At 42.1% G+C, this 14641-nt stretch overlaps 1 long non-coding RNA gene across 1 annotated transcript in view; it reads left to right on the forward strand.

The window, feature by feature from the left end:
* Positions 1-14267: 14267 nt before the first annotated feature.
* Positions 14268-14641, forward strand: part of LOC120727208 — a 15627-nt gene continuing 15253 nt past the window's right edge. Inside the window, exon 1 of the long non-coding RNA XR_005694457.1 lies at positions 14268-14348. This is a non-coding gene — a long non-coding RNA (uncharacterized LOC120727208). The remainder of the gene's footprint in view (positions 14349-14641) is intronic.

A 14641-nucleotide genomic window follows, 5' to 3' on the forward strand; every position in this document is an offset into this window, starting at 1 on the left:
AATGCTTTAGTCCACTGTGGTTATATCAGTAGCTGTATATTTATCTATTTTGAAATTTTTAGTCCCTGAAGGAAATCTGGTCGAACACAGATGCTTCGACCAGATGCCAGCTGGAGAAATGTGCACCGAGTTCTCCTATTAGATTACTATCCATTTAAAAAAAAAAAGCAACACCTTTCAAAAGAAGCCAGCTGTTACTCGTGCATGCAAATAAAAAATAAAGGACGCCTCCTGTGCTCTACCCTGTAAGGATTCAGCCACAGAGTTTTGGACTCTAGTGTGGGATCTCAGCCACTGTTAGTTCCACCACTCAAATAGTCTGATGTTTTGTACGTGATCAGTGTGAAGCATTCTTTCATTGTAGTCCAAAGCAAACACCAAATCAAATTGACCAGACAACGGGGTAGGAGTGTGTCAAAAAGTGAAAAGTTTTGTATGCTGCTCCCATTCAGTAGACGTGAGTATCAAGCTGTGGACTTAATATTTGCAAAATATTTTAACCTTCCACTTCCACAAAATTAATCCAGTTCTATTATGCGTGTGTGTGTAGTTTGTAGAAAAAACATGCTGCCTCTGTCATGAGCTACTCTGTTCTGTCTTGGTAGCCACATGCAAGTTTCTCATTTCTTTGAAATGTAGTTTACAAAGGAAAAAAGACTGAAAGTGAGGGTATGTTTTTTTGCTAATTGTGGTCTCTGTATGCTCCTCTTTTCTATTTTCTCTTAAACCACACCCTTGAACTGGTCGAGGCAGATGGATGACTTTGCCTGCAAACTGCCTTTCATTTCTTCCAGAGAGGAAAAAGGAGTTCTTCTCTAAAATAAAGACAAAGTATTTCTGAAACTCTACCTTTTTTTGCCATTCTCCTTCACTCTCTACTGCGCCAAGGAACAAAGCAAACACACATGTAACAAACTGAGAGTTGCCTGCAATTCCTCAATATTTTCTTTCAGTTTAAAGAAAAAAAAATCTCCCGTAAAATACTTAGATGTCCTTAAAGTGCTACAGTGTCTCTGTGGTAGTTTGTTTCAACTTCTCTCTCTTGCTTGGTGTTTCATTCTTATAAATTGGAAATCCAGCTTCACTTCTTACTGAAACCATTATGTGTTTAAGTGTACGGGAACAAAGGGTCATCCGAGCTTTGGCAGTGTGCTCTACCCTCAAGCCACTGATTTGGCTTGCCTGGATGCAGTCTGTCTCATCCCCCACCTATGGGACAGCAGAAGACACAGAGACATTCTTGGAACAGACTTCAAGCGCTTGCAGGTGGTGGGGTAACCCAGGGCAAATCTTGCCTGTCTAGCTGGCATCTGTCTCGACAAACGCATTATTCGCCTGCTGGCTGCTCAATCCAGAACCACTGTGAAGTGAGGAAAAAAATTAACTACTGAAGAGTTTGTAACCAGGGCAACAACAGAAAGTCAAAATCATTCACCAAAACAGAAAAAAACCCACAAAGTGATGATCGACTTTGCTCGACTTCCCCAACAGCAATAAAGTTGTGCTCACTTTTTACAGAGAACAGCTTCTTTAAGTCCCCTGTCAAATTTAATTGTATAATTAAGTCAATAGGCTGGTGAGCATGGTCCCTATGAATGTGATTTAAAGATATGATTAAAGTTTGTTGAATAGAAAAAAAGAAATATTCCCACCTCTTTAAAACTGTTTTCTTTCGCTTCACATTTGTGAGCAAAAAATTTATCTTTGGGGCAACATAGCTCACTTATTAACTCTCACAAGTTAATAGTTGTGGAAAGCCTCATCAAATTCAAATTCAAATTCAATTTTATTTGTCACATACACAGTCATACACAGTACAGTATGCAGTGAAATGCTAGAACAGCTGCTCGTGACCTAAAATAAAAGACTATGAATAGGATAGGAAATAAATATGAAAATTAAAATAAAGGGTAAATTTAACTAGGAAAGAATAAAATAAAATGTAAAAATTAAAGTTAAAAATAAAATAACTGTACAACAAAATACACAATATAGAAAATGTATAAGAATATATGAAGAAATATAGAACAATAAGAGCAGCTGTACGAGTAATAAATGGTAATGAAAGAAATGTAATGTCCAGGGTTGTGCAATCCACATATTTAAGTGCAGTGCAAATATGCTTAAAAGTGATTTATTTAAGTGACTTGTGATAGAGTGATTTGATGACCACGCACTGTAGTTGTGCAGTGGCCACTAGTGTAAACAAATGTCCAGAATGTCCAGTGTGTGTGTAAAAACCATATGTGTGGGTCAGTACTATGTGGTGGTGTGATTGAAAGACCTCAACAGAGAGAACAGTCCATTGTTGGGATGGCTGAGGTCCTTCACGATCTTCCTGGCCTTGGTCCAGCACCGCCTGCTGTAGATTGAGTGCAGGACAGGGAGCTCGAGTGGATGGTGCGCTCAGCTGATAGCGCAAACCCTCTGTAGAGCTCGTCTGTCCTGCATGGTGCTGTTCCCGAACCAGGTTAAGATGTTTCCCGTCAGGATGCTCTCTGTGGTGCAAGAGTAAAAGTTCCTGAGCACCTTGGAGGGCAGTTGGAAGTCTCTCAAGCGTCTGAGGTGGTAGAGACGCTGACGGGCCTTTTTCACCACGGTGTTGATGTGACAGGACCATGACAGGTCCTGCGTGTTGTGAACTCCGAGGTATTTGAAGCTGTCCACTCTCTCCACTGGGCACTCGCTGATGACGGGGGTTTTGTAGTTCCTCTCCTGCTTAGTGCTGAAGTCCACTATCAGCTCCTTTGTCTTACTGACGTTTAGAAGGAGGTTGTTCCTCTGGCACCAGTTCTCCAGATTCCTAATCTCCTTCAGGTAGGCCGTCTCGTTGTTGTCACAGATCAGGCCCACCACGACGGTGTCGTCAGCAAACTTGATGATGGTGGTGGAGCTGGTAGTGGCCACACAGTCATATGTGTACAAAGAGTACAGCAGGGGGCTCAGAACACACCCCTGGGGGGCTCCAGTGCTGAGAGTGATGGAGGCTGAGACATGTCCGCCCATCCTTACTGCCTGTGGTCTGCCAGTTAGGAAGTTGGAGATCCACTGACACATAGATGAGCTGAGTCCCAGGTGCTCCAGTTTGGTGGTGAGTGTGGAGGGAATTATGGTGTTAAATGCAGAGCTGTAGTCTATGAAGAGCATTTTAACATAATTCCCCCTTCTAGTGTCCAAGTGAGTAAGTGATGTGTGGAGGAGATGAGAGATGGCATCGTCTGTGGAACGATTTGGACGGTAAGCGAACTGTAGTGGGTCCAGTCTGGTAGTGAAGAAATGATGAAGTCTCTGACCAGGCGTTCAAAGCACTTCATCACTACTGTGGTGAGGGCTACAGGGCGATAGTCATTGAGAGAAAGCAGGGTGGGGTTTCTTCGGGACAGGAACAATGATGGACTCTTTGAAGCATGTGGGGATCACCGACTGAGATAAAGAATGTGAACACAGGTGCCAGCTGGTATGCGCAGACTCTGAGGATCACTGGATTTTGATTGACATCTCTCGTAATAAAGACAGTTTTGCTGATTCATGCAGTACAGGATTAAAAGTTTAACGATTAGTAAGCTTGTGTGGCCGAAAAGAATTGTATGACATGACAGAAAATTACCATTGTTCCAGAGTACTGCACAAGAAAAACAATCATAGAAACTGCTGCAATAAATTAAATCAATTAAAAAAAGAAAATAATTCAAAGAGAGTTATGAAACCATCTGAAACAATTAAGAAAAAGAAATCAAAACAATAATGAAAAATAAAGCAATTTAGCCCACATTGTATACTGCGGGTATAAGGAAGTCTACAAAAGACACACTAGTAATTTAACTGAAAAGCTAATGAGAAGTTTGTTTCAGCTCATGTCAAAAAACTTTTAGTAAACTGATGCTTATCTGCAGGAGGGAGAAATGCTTTGGAGTTGCATCTTAGAAAGTCTGGTTGGCTTTGAAATCTAGTCTGGAACTTGGAACTATTAGAATCTGCTGGTAAACTGACCAATAGGAGAGCACATTAAGTAAACAGAGGTCTCCTACACAGATGATTGTCCAAGGAAAATTTTCTAGGAAAATAAAAAACAGTTAGTGAAACATGTACAAACATAAATGGAAATATAGTTTATAAGACATAAACAGAGATTGCATAGTCACATTTATTCTTTAACACTGTCTGAACTCTCTTAGTCAACCTTTCTTATAGTTTCTGTGCTTGCATTTTTTGTGGACTCTTAGTTTGTAATTGGTTACTTCTTAGGTCTTCTACTCTTTGAGTATTTTCAGTGTGTTTTGATCTACCTTGTTGTTAAAGGCATATTTTCTTTGCTCTACTCACTTGGCTCCTATGTGCTGAATGTAGATTTCATTACCTGAGAATCTGGAAAAAGTGAAAACATTCATTACATTTTGAGGTTGATCATATTAGTCACTGAATTTCCCATACATGTGGATATCTGAAATTTTTATTAGCTGTGTTGCTCCTAGTTAAAGTTTTTTCACAGAACTTGTTATTTTCTATGCTGAGGCCTCTTGATTAAGATTTTGCTGGGATATAAATAAAAACAGATTTTCAAATTGAAGCTGTCCCCAGCCATCTGTGGCTCCATATTCTGATTTTTAATTTTACTTCTATCCTGTTTGTGCCTATCAATGTGCAATATTAAGCAGGGTTTCTGTACTTTGTTTATTTTTAGTTTGTGAATATATATTCCTTCAGAATATTTCCCTTCATTATAAATTTCAAAGGGTGGATGTGATGGTATGGCTGTCTTTTTAAGTTGAGGAAATAAATGTGTATGTTTTATGTAAGTTGTAAGCACAGAGAAAAATGGGTGGGGGTGTGCATTGTGTGACATATGTATGAAGTGAAAAACCTGAGTCTGACAATGACGTGTCTAATAATGTGCAAGTTATTAATGTTATTTAAAAGAATACTAATATTCTTGCTGTGGTTATATATTTAAGTTATGAACTTTAGCTGACGTTAGTTATTATTCTAGAGTTATCGTGAAAGCAGTACAGTAACAAATACTTAAAAAGGTTTCAGAGTACAGGGAGTGCAGAATTATTAGGGAAATGAGTATTTTGTCCACATCATCCTCTTCATGCATGTTGTCTTACTCCAAGCTGTATAGGCTCGAAAGCCTACTACCAATTAAGCATATTAGGTGATGTGCATCTCTGTAATGAGAAGGGGTGTGGTCTAATGACATCAACACCCTATATCAGGTGTGCATAATTATTAGGCAACGTCCTTTCCTTTGGCAGAATGGGTCAAAAGAAGGACTTGACAGGCTCAGAAAAGTCAAAAATAGTGAGATATCTTGCAGAGGGATGCAGCAGTCTCAAAATTGCAAAGCTTCTGCAGCGTGATCATCGAACAATCAAGCGTTTCATTCAAAATAGTCAACAGGGTCGCAAGAAGCGTGTGGAAAAACCAAGGCGCAAAATAACTGCCCATGAACTGAGAAAAGTCAAGCGTGCAGCTGCCAAGATGCCACTTGCCACCAGTTTGGCCATATTTCAGAGCTGCAACATCACTGGAGTGCCCAAAAGCACAAGGTGTGCAATACTCAGAGACATGGCCAAGGTAAGAAAGGCTGAAAGACGACCACCACTGAACAAGACGCACAAGCTGAAACGTCAAGACTGGGCCAAGAAATATCTCAAGACTGATTTTTCTAAGGTTTTATGGACTGATGAAATGAGAGTGAGTCTTGATGGGCCAGATGGATGGGCCCGTGGCTGGATTGGTAAAGGGCAGAGAGCTCCAGTCCGACTCAGACGCCAGCAAGGTGGAGGTGGAGTACTGGTTTGGGCTGGTATCATCAAAGATGAGCTTGTGGAGCCTTTTCGGGTTGAGGATGGAGTCAAGCTCAACTCCCAGTCCTACTGCCAGTTTCTGGAAGACACCTTCTTCAAGCAGTGGTACAGGAAGAAGTCTGCATCCTTCAAGAAAAACATGATTTTCATGCAGGACAATGCTCCATCACACGTGTCCAAGTACTCCACAGCGTGGCTGGCAAGAAAGGGTATAAAAGAAGAAAAACTAATGACATGGCCACCTTGTTCACCTGATCTGAACCCCATTGAGAACCTGTGGTCCATCATCAAAATGTGAGATTTACAAGGAGGGAAACAGTACACCTCTCTGAACAGTGTCTGGGAGGCTGTGGTTGCTGCTGCACGCAATGTTGATGGTGAACAGATCAAAACACTGACAGAATCCATGGATGGCAGGCTTTTGAGTGTCCTTGCAAAGAAAGGTGGCTATATTGGTCGCTGATTTGTTTTTGTTTTGTTTTTGAATGTCAGAAATGTATATTTGTGAATGTGGAGATGGTATATTGGTGTCACTGGTAAAAATAAATAATTGAAAATGGGTATATATTTGTTTTTGTTAAGTTGCCTAATAATTATGCACAGTAATAGTCACCTGCACACACAGCTATCCCCCTAAAATAGCTAAAACTGAAAACAGAACTAAAAACTACTTCCAAAAACATTCAGCTTTGATATTAATGGAGTTTTTGGGTTCATTGAGAAACATGGTTGTTGTTCAATTAATAAATTATTCCTCAAAATACAACTTGCCTAATAATTCTGCACTCCCTATATATAGGACCACTTTGGTTCATGAATTATTTTCAGTGGGTCATAAATCACACTGTCTGGCTAGATAAAACAAATGTATGTGGATATCATCTGCATGCAACAGAAGGGCATGAGCATTTTCTAATAATATAGTTCCTATTGAACGGCCTTACTTAAGACTCCTAATCTACAAACTGGAATTTATGAGATAGATACGATTCAAAGCAGTGGCTAGGTATTTTATTAAATACCGAAGGTGTATCTATGCTCAGGTTAAATATTGTTATCAACTGTATTGAATGCTGCAGTAAGATCCAGCAGAACAAGCATAGAGACAAGTCTGCCATCTGAGGCTATAAAATATTAATAAGGTGAAATTTCAGCTGAAAGGAATGTGGCTGTATGCCCCCTCAAAAAAAACCCCAAACATCTGAGTTATTTACATGAAGGCAAAAACCAGATCAATTAAAGAGTGAAGTGGTATTTTTTAGATGTCTCCTCTTTGCATTTGAATTTCAAATCATTCCATGCAGATGAATCATACTGTCAGCAATTCACTTGTAATATTTTCCAATAAAAATGTGTACCCTGCAGTAGTCTTTTTTCCATTAATCTTTGCATTTACGCTAAAAATCAGATTGTTGTAAATATTGAATGCATGAGCATATAGGCTGTCCTCCCAGTGGCCAATCAGCCCACCTTAGGGTGCAATGTGTTTTTGGTGGCAAGGACGAGGACATGGAATGTGATTCTCTGGTGGAGAAGGAGCCTGAATAGTGCATGAGGTTGAGGGATATCTATTAGATATTGTTTATAGTTTGGTGCCTGGAACCAGTTTCCTTGAGAGGAGCTGGACACTGTTTCACTATGGACTTGCCCTTGATCGGTGTTGGGAAGGTTACTTTTAAAATGTATTCCACTACAGATTACAGAATGCATGCCCTAAAATGTATTTTGTAACGTATTCCGTTACGTTACTCAATGAGAGTAACGTATTCTGAATACTTTGGATTACTTAATATGTTATCAAGCTTTTACAACACATGAATGCACTATTGCTGTGTGATTTATTACTATTACTGAAGGCTACTCGCCATACCAACTCAGTCTCCCTAAGAAGATCTATGCCAAGGTACTGGTGAGGAGAGTCGAGTCAGAGGAAAAAAACAGTTTTCCTGGTTGTGAAATCCTGGAATCTCTTTATCTTCTTGACGATATTTGAATGTGTGTGCCAGTTTGCCCAATCAGTCTATACATGTTTTCGTAGACTTAGAAAAGGCTTTGGAGCATCCTGCAGACTGTGCTTTAGGAGTATGGGGTATGTGGCTTGTTGTTATAAAGCATTTAGTCCCTATACAAGAGTATGGTTAAGTTGGACTCGTTCCCAGTGGATGTTGGTTTCTGACAGGGCTGCCTTGCGTCACTGATTCTTTTCATATTTTTTATGGACAGAATTTTTAGGCTGAGCCAAGTGACAGGAGGCTTCCTCAGAATCTCCTCTCTGTTTTTACGAATGATGTGGTTCTGTTGGCGTCATCAGGTTGCACTACAGCTTGCACTCAAGCGCCTCACACCTGAGTGTGAAGTGCTGGGAATGAAAATTAGCATCTACAATTCTGAAGCCATGATTATCAGAAGGAAAGGAGTGTTGTGTCCACTTCAGGTCAGGAACAAGCAGTTGTACCGAGTGGAAGGGTTCAGTTTTGTTGGGGTATGGTTCATGAGTGAGGGGGCTGGAGATCAATACACTGTACTGTTGTTTACTGTTCTGGTAAAGAAAAAGCTGACTAATCAATTTACTGGTCAATCTATGTCCTTACCTTATCAATACTCAAGCTCTTGGTAGTTAACAAAAGAATGAGGGTGTGGATACAAGTGGCTCTACAGAGTGGCTGGCCTCTCCCTTAGAGATGCTTTAGGGTGAAGAGTTCAGTCATTTGAGAGGTTCTCAGACTAGAGCTGCTACTCCACCACATTGAAAGGAGTCACCTGAGTTGGTTCTGACATCTGACTATGATATCTGTTCGGTGTAGTGGGCATTTCCCATTGTTAGGGTAGTCCCAGGTCACCCTGGAGAGACAGAGGTGACTGGAGAGAGGGAGGTTTGGACCTAGTTGGTGCTTAGTTGGATCTAGTTAGGATAGCAGCAAAAATTGAATGGACGGATGTTTTATAGCATCACATATGTTACTATGTGCATGGAACTCTCCCTGCAATTGGATCATACCTCTGTCTTTGATACTGCAGCCTTTTTTGCCTGTCCCATTTGGTTCTTTAGCCGTCAGAATTGTTGTCTGAAGGCCAACAAGGATACCCGATGGATTTACTTACTTTACCAAGTGGATCGTCACGGCCTTGCCGTATTGGTCCATTTGATCGACCTTTGTTGTTATGTTTTATTTTATTTTATTTTCAGTTGTTACAGGACAGACATGACTGGGGATAGGAAAGGGAGAAAGAAAGATGAAGGAAAAAAAAACAGAGGGGAAGAGGGACAGTGGGAAAGGGCACTTAAAAAGAGAAAGAGAGACTGGAAAAAACTCCTGGATCACCTATTGAGAGAAAAAGAAGAGAAAAGAAGCAAAAAAGAGAGCAACATAATAAACACAACACCATCCCATTAATCTAGCTAAGTGTAAACAGCAGTAAAAACTAAATATTGAATGTTGTGGTGCAGCACGCAGGACCGACAGCGCACAATGTGCTTTGAGGTAGCAGCCAAGAAAGGTGTAGTTTATGTCTATGGACAGTAACACCGTACGCCCCGGAAGAGGCCTAATCGAGCAACAAGCGCCAGGCCCTGCCAAGTAGCCACCAGGGTGAGCTGGTACATACCTGAGCACCCAGCCCGGACACCGAGAACTCTAGACGCACCGACCCGAGGGCATCAGCCACCAGCAGGGAGTGTGGTGAGGGGAGATAGGCCTCCATACTTTGGAGGGCCTGGGCGTTCCCAGAGAGGTGGAGTCTAAGACCCGACCTGACATATAGACACAGACAAAACAGGCACACACAGACACAAATGCATTCCACCCTCATGCACACATATGCAAATACTCAGCAGTCACCCAACGTAAAGATAGACACAATGGACATTGTACACACAATCACACTCCCCAAACAAACTCTATACCCTGGGTACAGGGTACCCTTGCCCCCAGAGGGGGAAACGGCACCTAGACCCAGGAGATGTTACCCTATTTCCCCCGGGGTGGAGGCAAGCAGACCGCCCCGGTCTCCGCAGCAGCAGGGAGGCCTCGCATCCCAGATCCCAATTGGATGGCCACACCTCCTCCCAGCCCCCCCGCCCCAATGGACAGCAGAGAATGGGGGGTGTGAAGACCCCCATACCTCCATCCTCCTGCTCAATGTGTAGTGTTGCTGCGTGTTTGTTCTAAGTGCATTTAAAACACAGGAGGGCATGGTGCTGCCAGCCAGAGAACAGCCCCGTGAGCTTGCACAGATACTCAGATTTCTAATATTGGTATCTCAACACATATTCTGCTAATGATACATCACTGTTTACCTGTTTAAATCTTCTTTTTGTGAAAATGCCAAAATGTGAAAAAATATGTGTTTTAAGTACAAGAAACTGCTCCACCAATTGGACATTACTTTGCTTTCCTAAGATTTCCTTTCAATGCCAGACTTCAACCTTAAACTGAGATCTCTGTTTTGCATGTAAAAAGGAAATTTGAGTGCAGAATTTCTCTTGTTCATTTTCTAAAGAACTAGATATGACATGTGATAATTTTACTGCAGGAATGTCTTAAGGACATAAAGACCTGGATGGCCGCTAACTTTCTGCTTCTTAATTCAGATAAAACTGAGGTTATTGTACTCGGCCCTGAAAATCTTAGAAATATGTTATCTCACCAGAGTCTTACTCTGGATGGCATTACCTTGGCCTCCAGTACCGCTGTGAGGAACCTTGGAGTCATTTTTGACCAGGACATGTCCTTCACTGCACATATTAACAAATATGTAAGACTGCGTTCTTCCATTTGCGCAACATCTCTAAAGTTAGAAATATCCTGTCTCAGAGTGACGCTGAAAAAACTAGTTCATGCATTATTACTTCCAGGCTGGACTACTGTAATTCATTATTATCAGGATGTCCTAAAAACTAGCTGAAAACGCCTTCAGCTAATCAAAATGCTGCAGCAAGAGTCCTGACAGGGACTAGAAAGAGAGAACATATTTCTCCTGTTTTGGCTTCCCTTCATTGGCTTCCTGTTAAATCCAGAATTGAATTCCAAATCCTGCTCCTCACATACAAGGTCTTAAATAATCAGGCCCCATCTTATCTTAATGACCTTGTAGTACCATATCACCCTATTAGAGCACTTCGCTCTCGCTTTGCAGGCTTACTTGTTGTTCCTAGAGTATTTAAAAGTAGAATGGGAGGGAGAGCCTTCAGCTTTCAGGCCCCTCTTCTGTGGAACCAGCTTCCAGTTTGGATTCGGGAGACAGACACTATCTCTACTTTTAAGATTAGGCTTAAAACTTTCCTTTTTGCTAAAGGATATAGTTAGGGCTGGACCAGGTGACCCTGAATCCTCCCTTAGTTATGCTGCAATAGATGTAGGCTGCCGGGGGATTCCCATGATGCATTGAGTTTTTCCTTTCCAGTCACCTTTCTCACTCAGTATGTGTTAATAGACCTCTCTGCATTGAATCATATCCAGGGCTGGACTGGGACAAAAAAATCGGCCTGGGCATTTTGACTAGAGACCGGCCCACCAAAAATGTGACGTCATTCAGGGGTAAAACCGCAAAGGATTCTGGGAACTTGTGGCAAGAGGTACTAGCGCATGCAGGCTTTCAATTGAACTCAGTTACACAGCGATAAAAAGAAACAAAAAAATGGCAAGAAGCTTTTGTATTATTAACTGCAATAGCCGGTGTTGTGCCAAAAAGTGATTGTCTGCCAAAAACTGATTGCTCGTATTTAAATTGCTATAAGTAACTTGTTGGGCTATAATATGTGAAACATATGTCAAATGCATCCCTCATGGACAGTGTTGGGACTAACGTGTTATAAGTAACGCGTTACAGTAACTACGTTATATTGTGGTAACGAGCACGGTAACTAGTTATTATGCCAAAACCAGGAACGCGTTACTCGTTACTGGGATTTAGATAGGCTCGTTATTCGTTACTTCGTGTGGTGGCTATCGCGGAGCTTCCACAGATTCAATAACATTAGCAAGTGGTGGAGGCCAGCAGGTGGATGAAGGAAAAGGGAGGCAAGAGGAGAGACCCGAGGTGGCCGCTGGTCCGAGTGTGAACTGAACTTCAGGTAAGAAGTTATGACCTGCAGTCTCTCTGGGTCAGATATGAACCAAGTTTAGGTGGAGTTTATTTTCGTTGTGCTGACTTTTTCGTACTGCGTGCTAGCTAGCATGACGGAGTTTACAGCTGGGTGGGTGCTATGTTACTGATGTTGAACTTTATTTTGTTCATAAGGTTAATTATTAGAGTTGCCAACCGTCCCGTAAAAAATGGAATCGTCTCGTATTCAGAGAAAATATTACGCGTTTCTTATTGAGGTGAAAAGGAACAGTTTGTCCCGGACTTCAGCTACAATGGAAAAAGACACAAAGCTGGAGTTTTTCTGCGTCTTTACGCTGTCAGCTGCCTGTTCTCCTCTCATTCTCTCCCCCCTCTCCTGTTTCTACTTCAATCATGAAACTGATCAATGATCAGCTGATCGGCTTTTGTCTCTTGTTTATTTATCACCCACTTTGCGCCAGAAAGAGGAAACCAGCGGATGTCGCGATAAACAACAGCAGCACTTTTAAGCTTTATCAGCTGTTGTTAGAATTTATTTAATATTAATTTCTAGTATCAGCTGATGTTTGCTGGAGCCACAGCTGTAAAACCTGCTGGTCATGATATCGGTTTGAATATCGTCCCGATACCCAAAACTCCAACCCATCTAGCCTCAATGACTACCGCCCAGTAGCACTCACCCCCATCATCACTAAGTGCTTAGAGCGACTGGTCCTAGCACACTTCAAATCCTGTCTCCCCCCCACCCTGGACCCCCACCAATTCGCATACTGCCAGAACAGGAGCACAGAGGATGCAGTCTCCATCGCACTGCACTCTGTCCTCTCACACCTGGACAACAACACACCTACGCCAGAATGCTGTTTATAGACTTCAGTTCAGCATTCAATACAATCCACCCCTCACAACTCATCAGGAAACTGACAGACCTGGGCATCAGTTCCCTCATCTGCAAATGGTTACTGGACTTCCTGACCAACCGCCCCCAACATGTCCGGCTGGATAACCACTGCTCATCTACAATCACGATGAACACCGGTGTACCACAAGGCTGTGTGATGAGCCCTTTCCTCTACTCCCTCTTCACCCACGACTGCAGACCTGCTGATGGTTCCAACACCATCATTAAGTTTGCAGATGACACCACGGTGATTGGCCTCATCAGTGACAACGATGAGGGCCGCCTACAGGGAGGAGGTGGATCGTCTGGCTGAGTGGTGCGACACAAACAACCTGCTGCTTAACACCGAGAAGACCAAGGAGCTCATCGTGGACTACAGGAGGAATGCTGACCCACATCCACCCATCCACATTAAGGGGACGGCTGTGGAGCGTGTGAGCAGCTTCAAGTTCCTGGTATTCCACATCTCCGAGGATCTCATCTGGACGACCAACTGCTCCAAGCTGGTCAAGAAGGCTCACCAGCGCCTCTTCTTCTTGAGGACTCTGAGGAAGAACCACCTGTCCTCAGACATCCTGGTGAACTTCTATCGTTGCACCATCGAGAGCATCCTGACCAACTGTATAACAGTCTGGTACGGGAACTGCTCTGCCTCGGACCGGAAGGCGTTGCAGAGGGTCGTGAAAACTGCCCAGCGCATCGCCGGAGCACCACTTCCTGCCATAAAAGACATCTACAGGAAGCGGTGTCTGAAAAGGGCTGGGAAAATCATCAAAGACCCCAGTCACCCATCACATGGACTCTTCACCCTCCTGCCCTCTGGGAGGCGCTACAGGAGCCTCCGGACTAAGACCACCAGGTACCGGAACAGCTTCTTCCCCACAGCTGTCAGACTCCTGAACTCTGCCTCCTGACATCTGACCCACGTTAACACATGGACTGAACATACACACACCCACAATGGACAACTGTACCCTCAAACACACAATAATAACATGGACTGAACCACCACTCACAACCACCAGCACTTTATATAGCCTCTGTAGAATTATCCACATATCTCACTTATCTTAACTGCACTACTGTATAGCTCTGTAATAATCATTCTGTACATTCGATAATTTTTAACCCTACAACTGTTTACAACTTGCACAGTTCCCATTTCTGTATAGCTGTATATCTCAGATTCTGTAAAGTTATTTATTTCATATTCTGTATAGTTTTTCATATTTATATCCTGTTCATAGCCTGTACTCACTACAGCCTGTACATACTTATAGTTATAGAATATTCACAACATACTTCATACCGTGTACATTATAACATTCCATAATAGACCCATTTCTGTAATTATTTACATATCTATTATTGCTAATATTTATTGTAATATATCTATATCACTAAAGCACTTCTGGATGGATGCAAACTGCATTTCGTTGCCCTGTACCTGTGCATGTGCAATGACAATAAAGTTGAATTCTATTCTATTCTATTCTATTCTATTCTAATATGTGGTGAGAGGGAAACATGAAGATGAAACCAGGAGATGTCCTTACTGAATCATCAGAGCTGTGATGGAGGAACAGGTTTACCTTTAGTTAACATGAATGAGTTGAAGGGAAGTTATGAACTGTTTCTGAGAGACAAATAACCCAGGATCCTTTTCTATGTAGCTGACAGCTGGTAACTGTGCAGGGGCGGATCTAGCAAAGTGTTGCCAGGGTCCATGTAGGGAATTAAAAGGGAAAGGGGGGCACAAGGAATACTTTCTTATTCTCATTTAAAATGTCTCACTTTTAAAAAAATAATTATCTGAGTCTTACAACAACAATTGATAGATTGATACATATATACATCAAACAGT

This window comes from Simochromis diagramma, unplaced genomic scaffold, assembly GCF_900408965.1.
Source record: "Simochromis diagramma unplaced genomic scaffold, fSimDia1.1 OVJJ01000753.1, whole genome shotgun sequence".
Lineage (NCBI taxonomy): Eukaryota > Metazoa > Chordata > Actinopteri > Cichliformes > Cichlidae > Simochromis > Simochromis diagramma.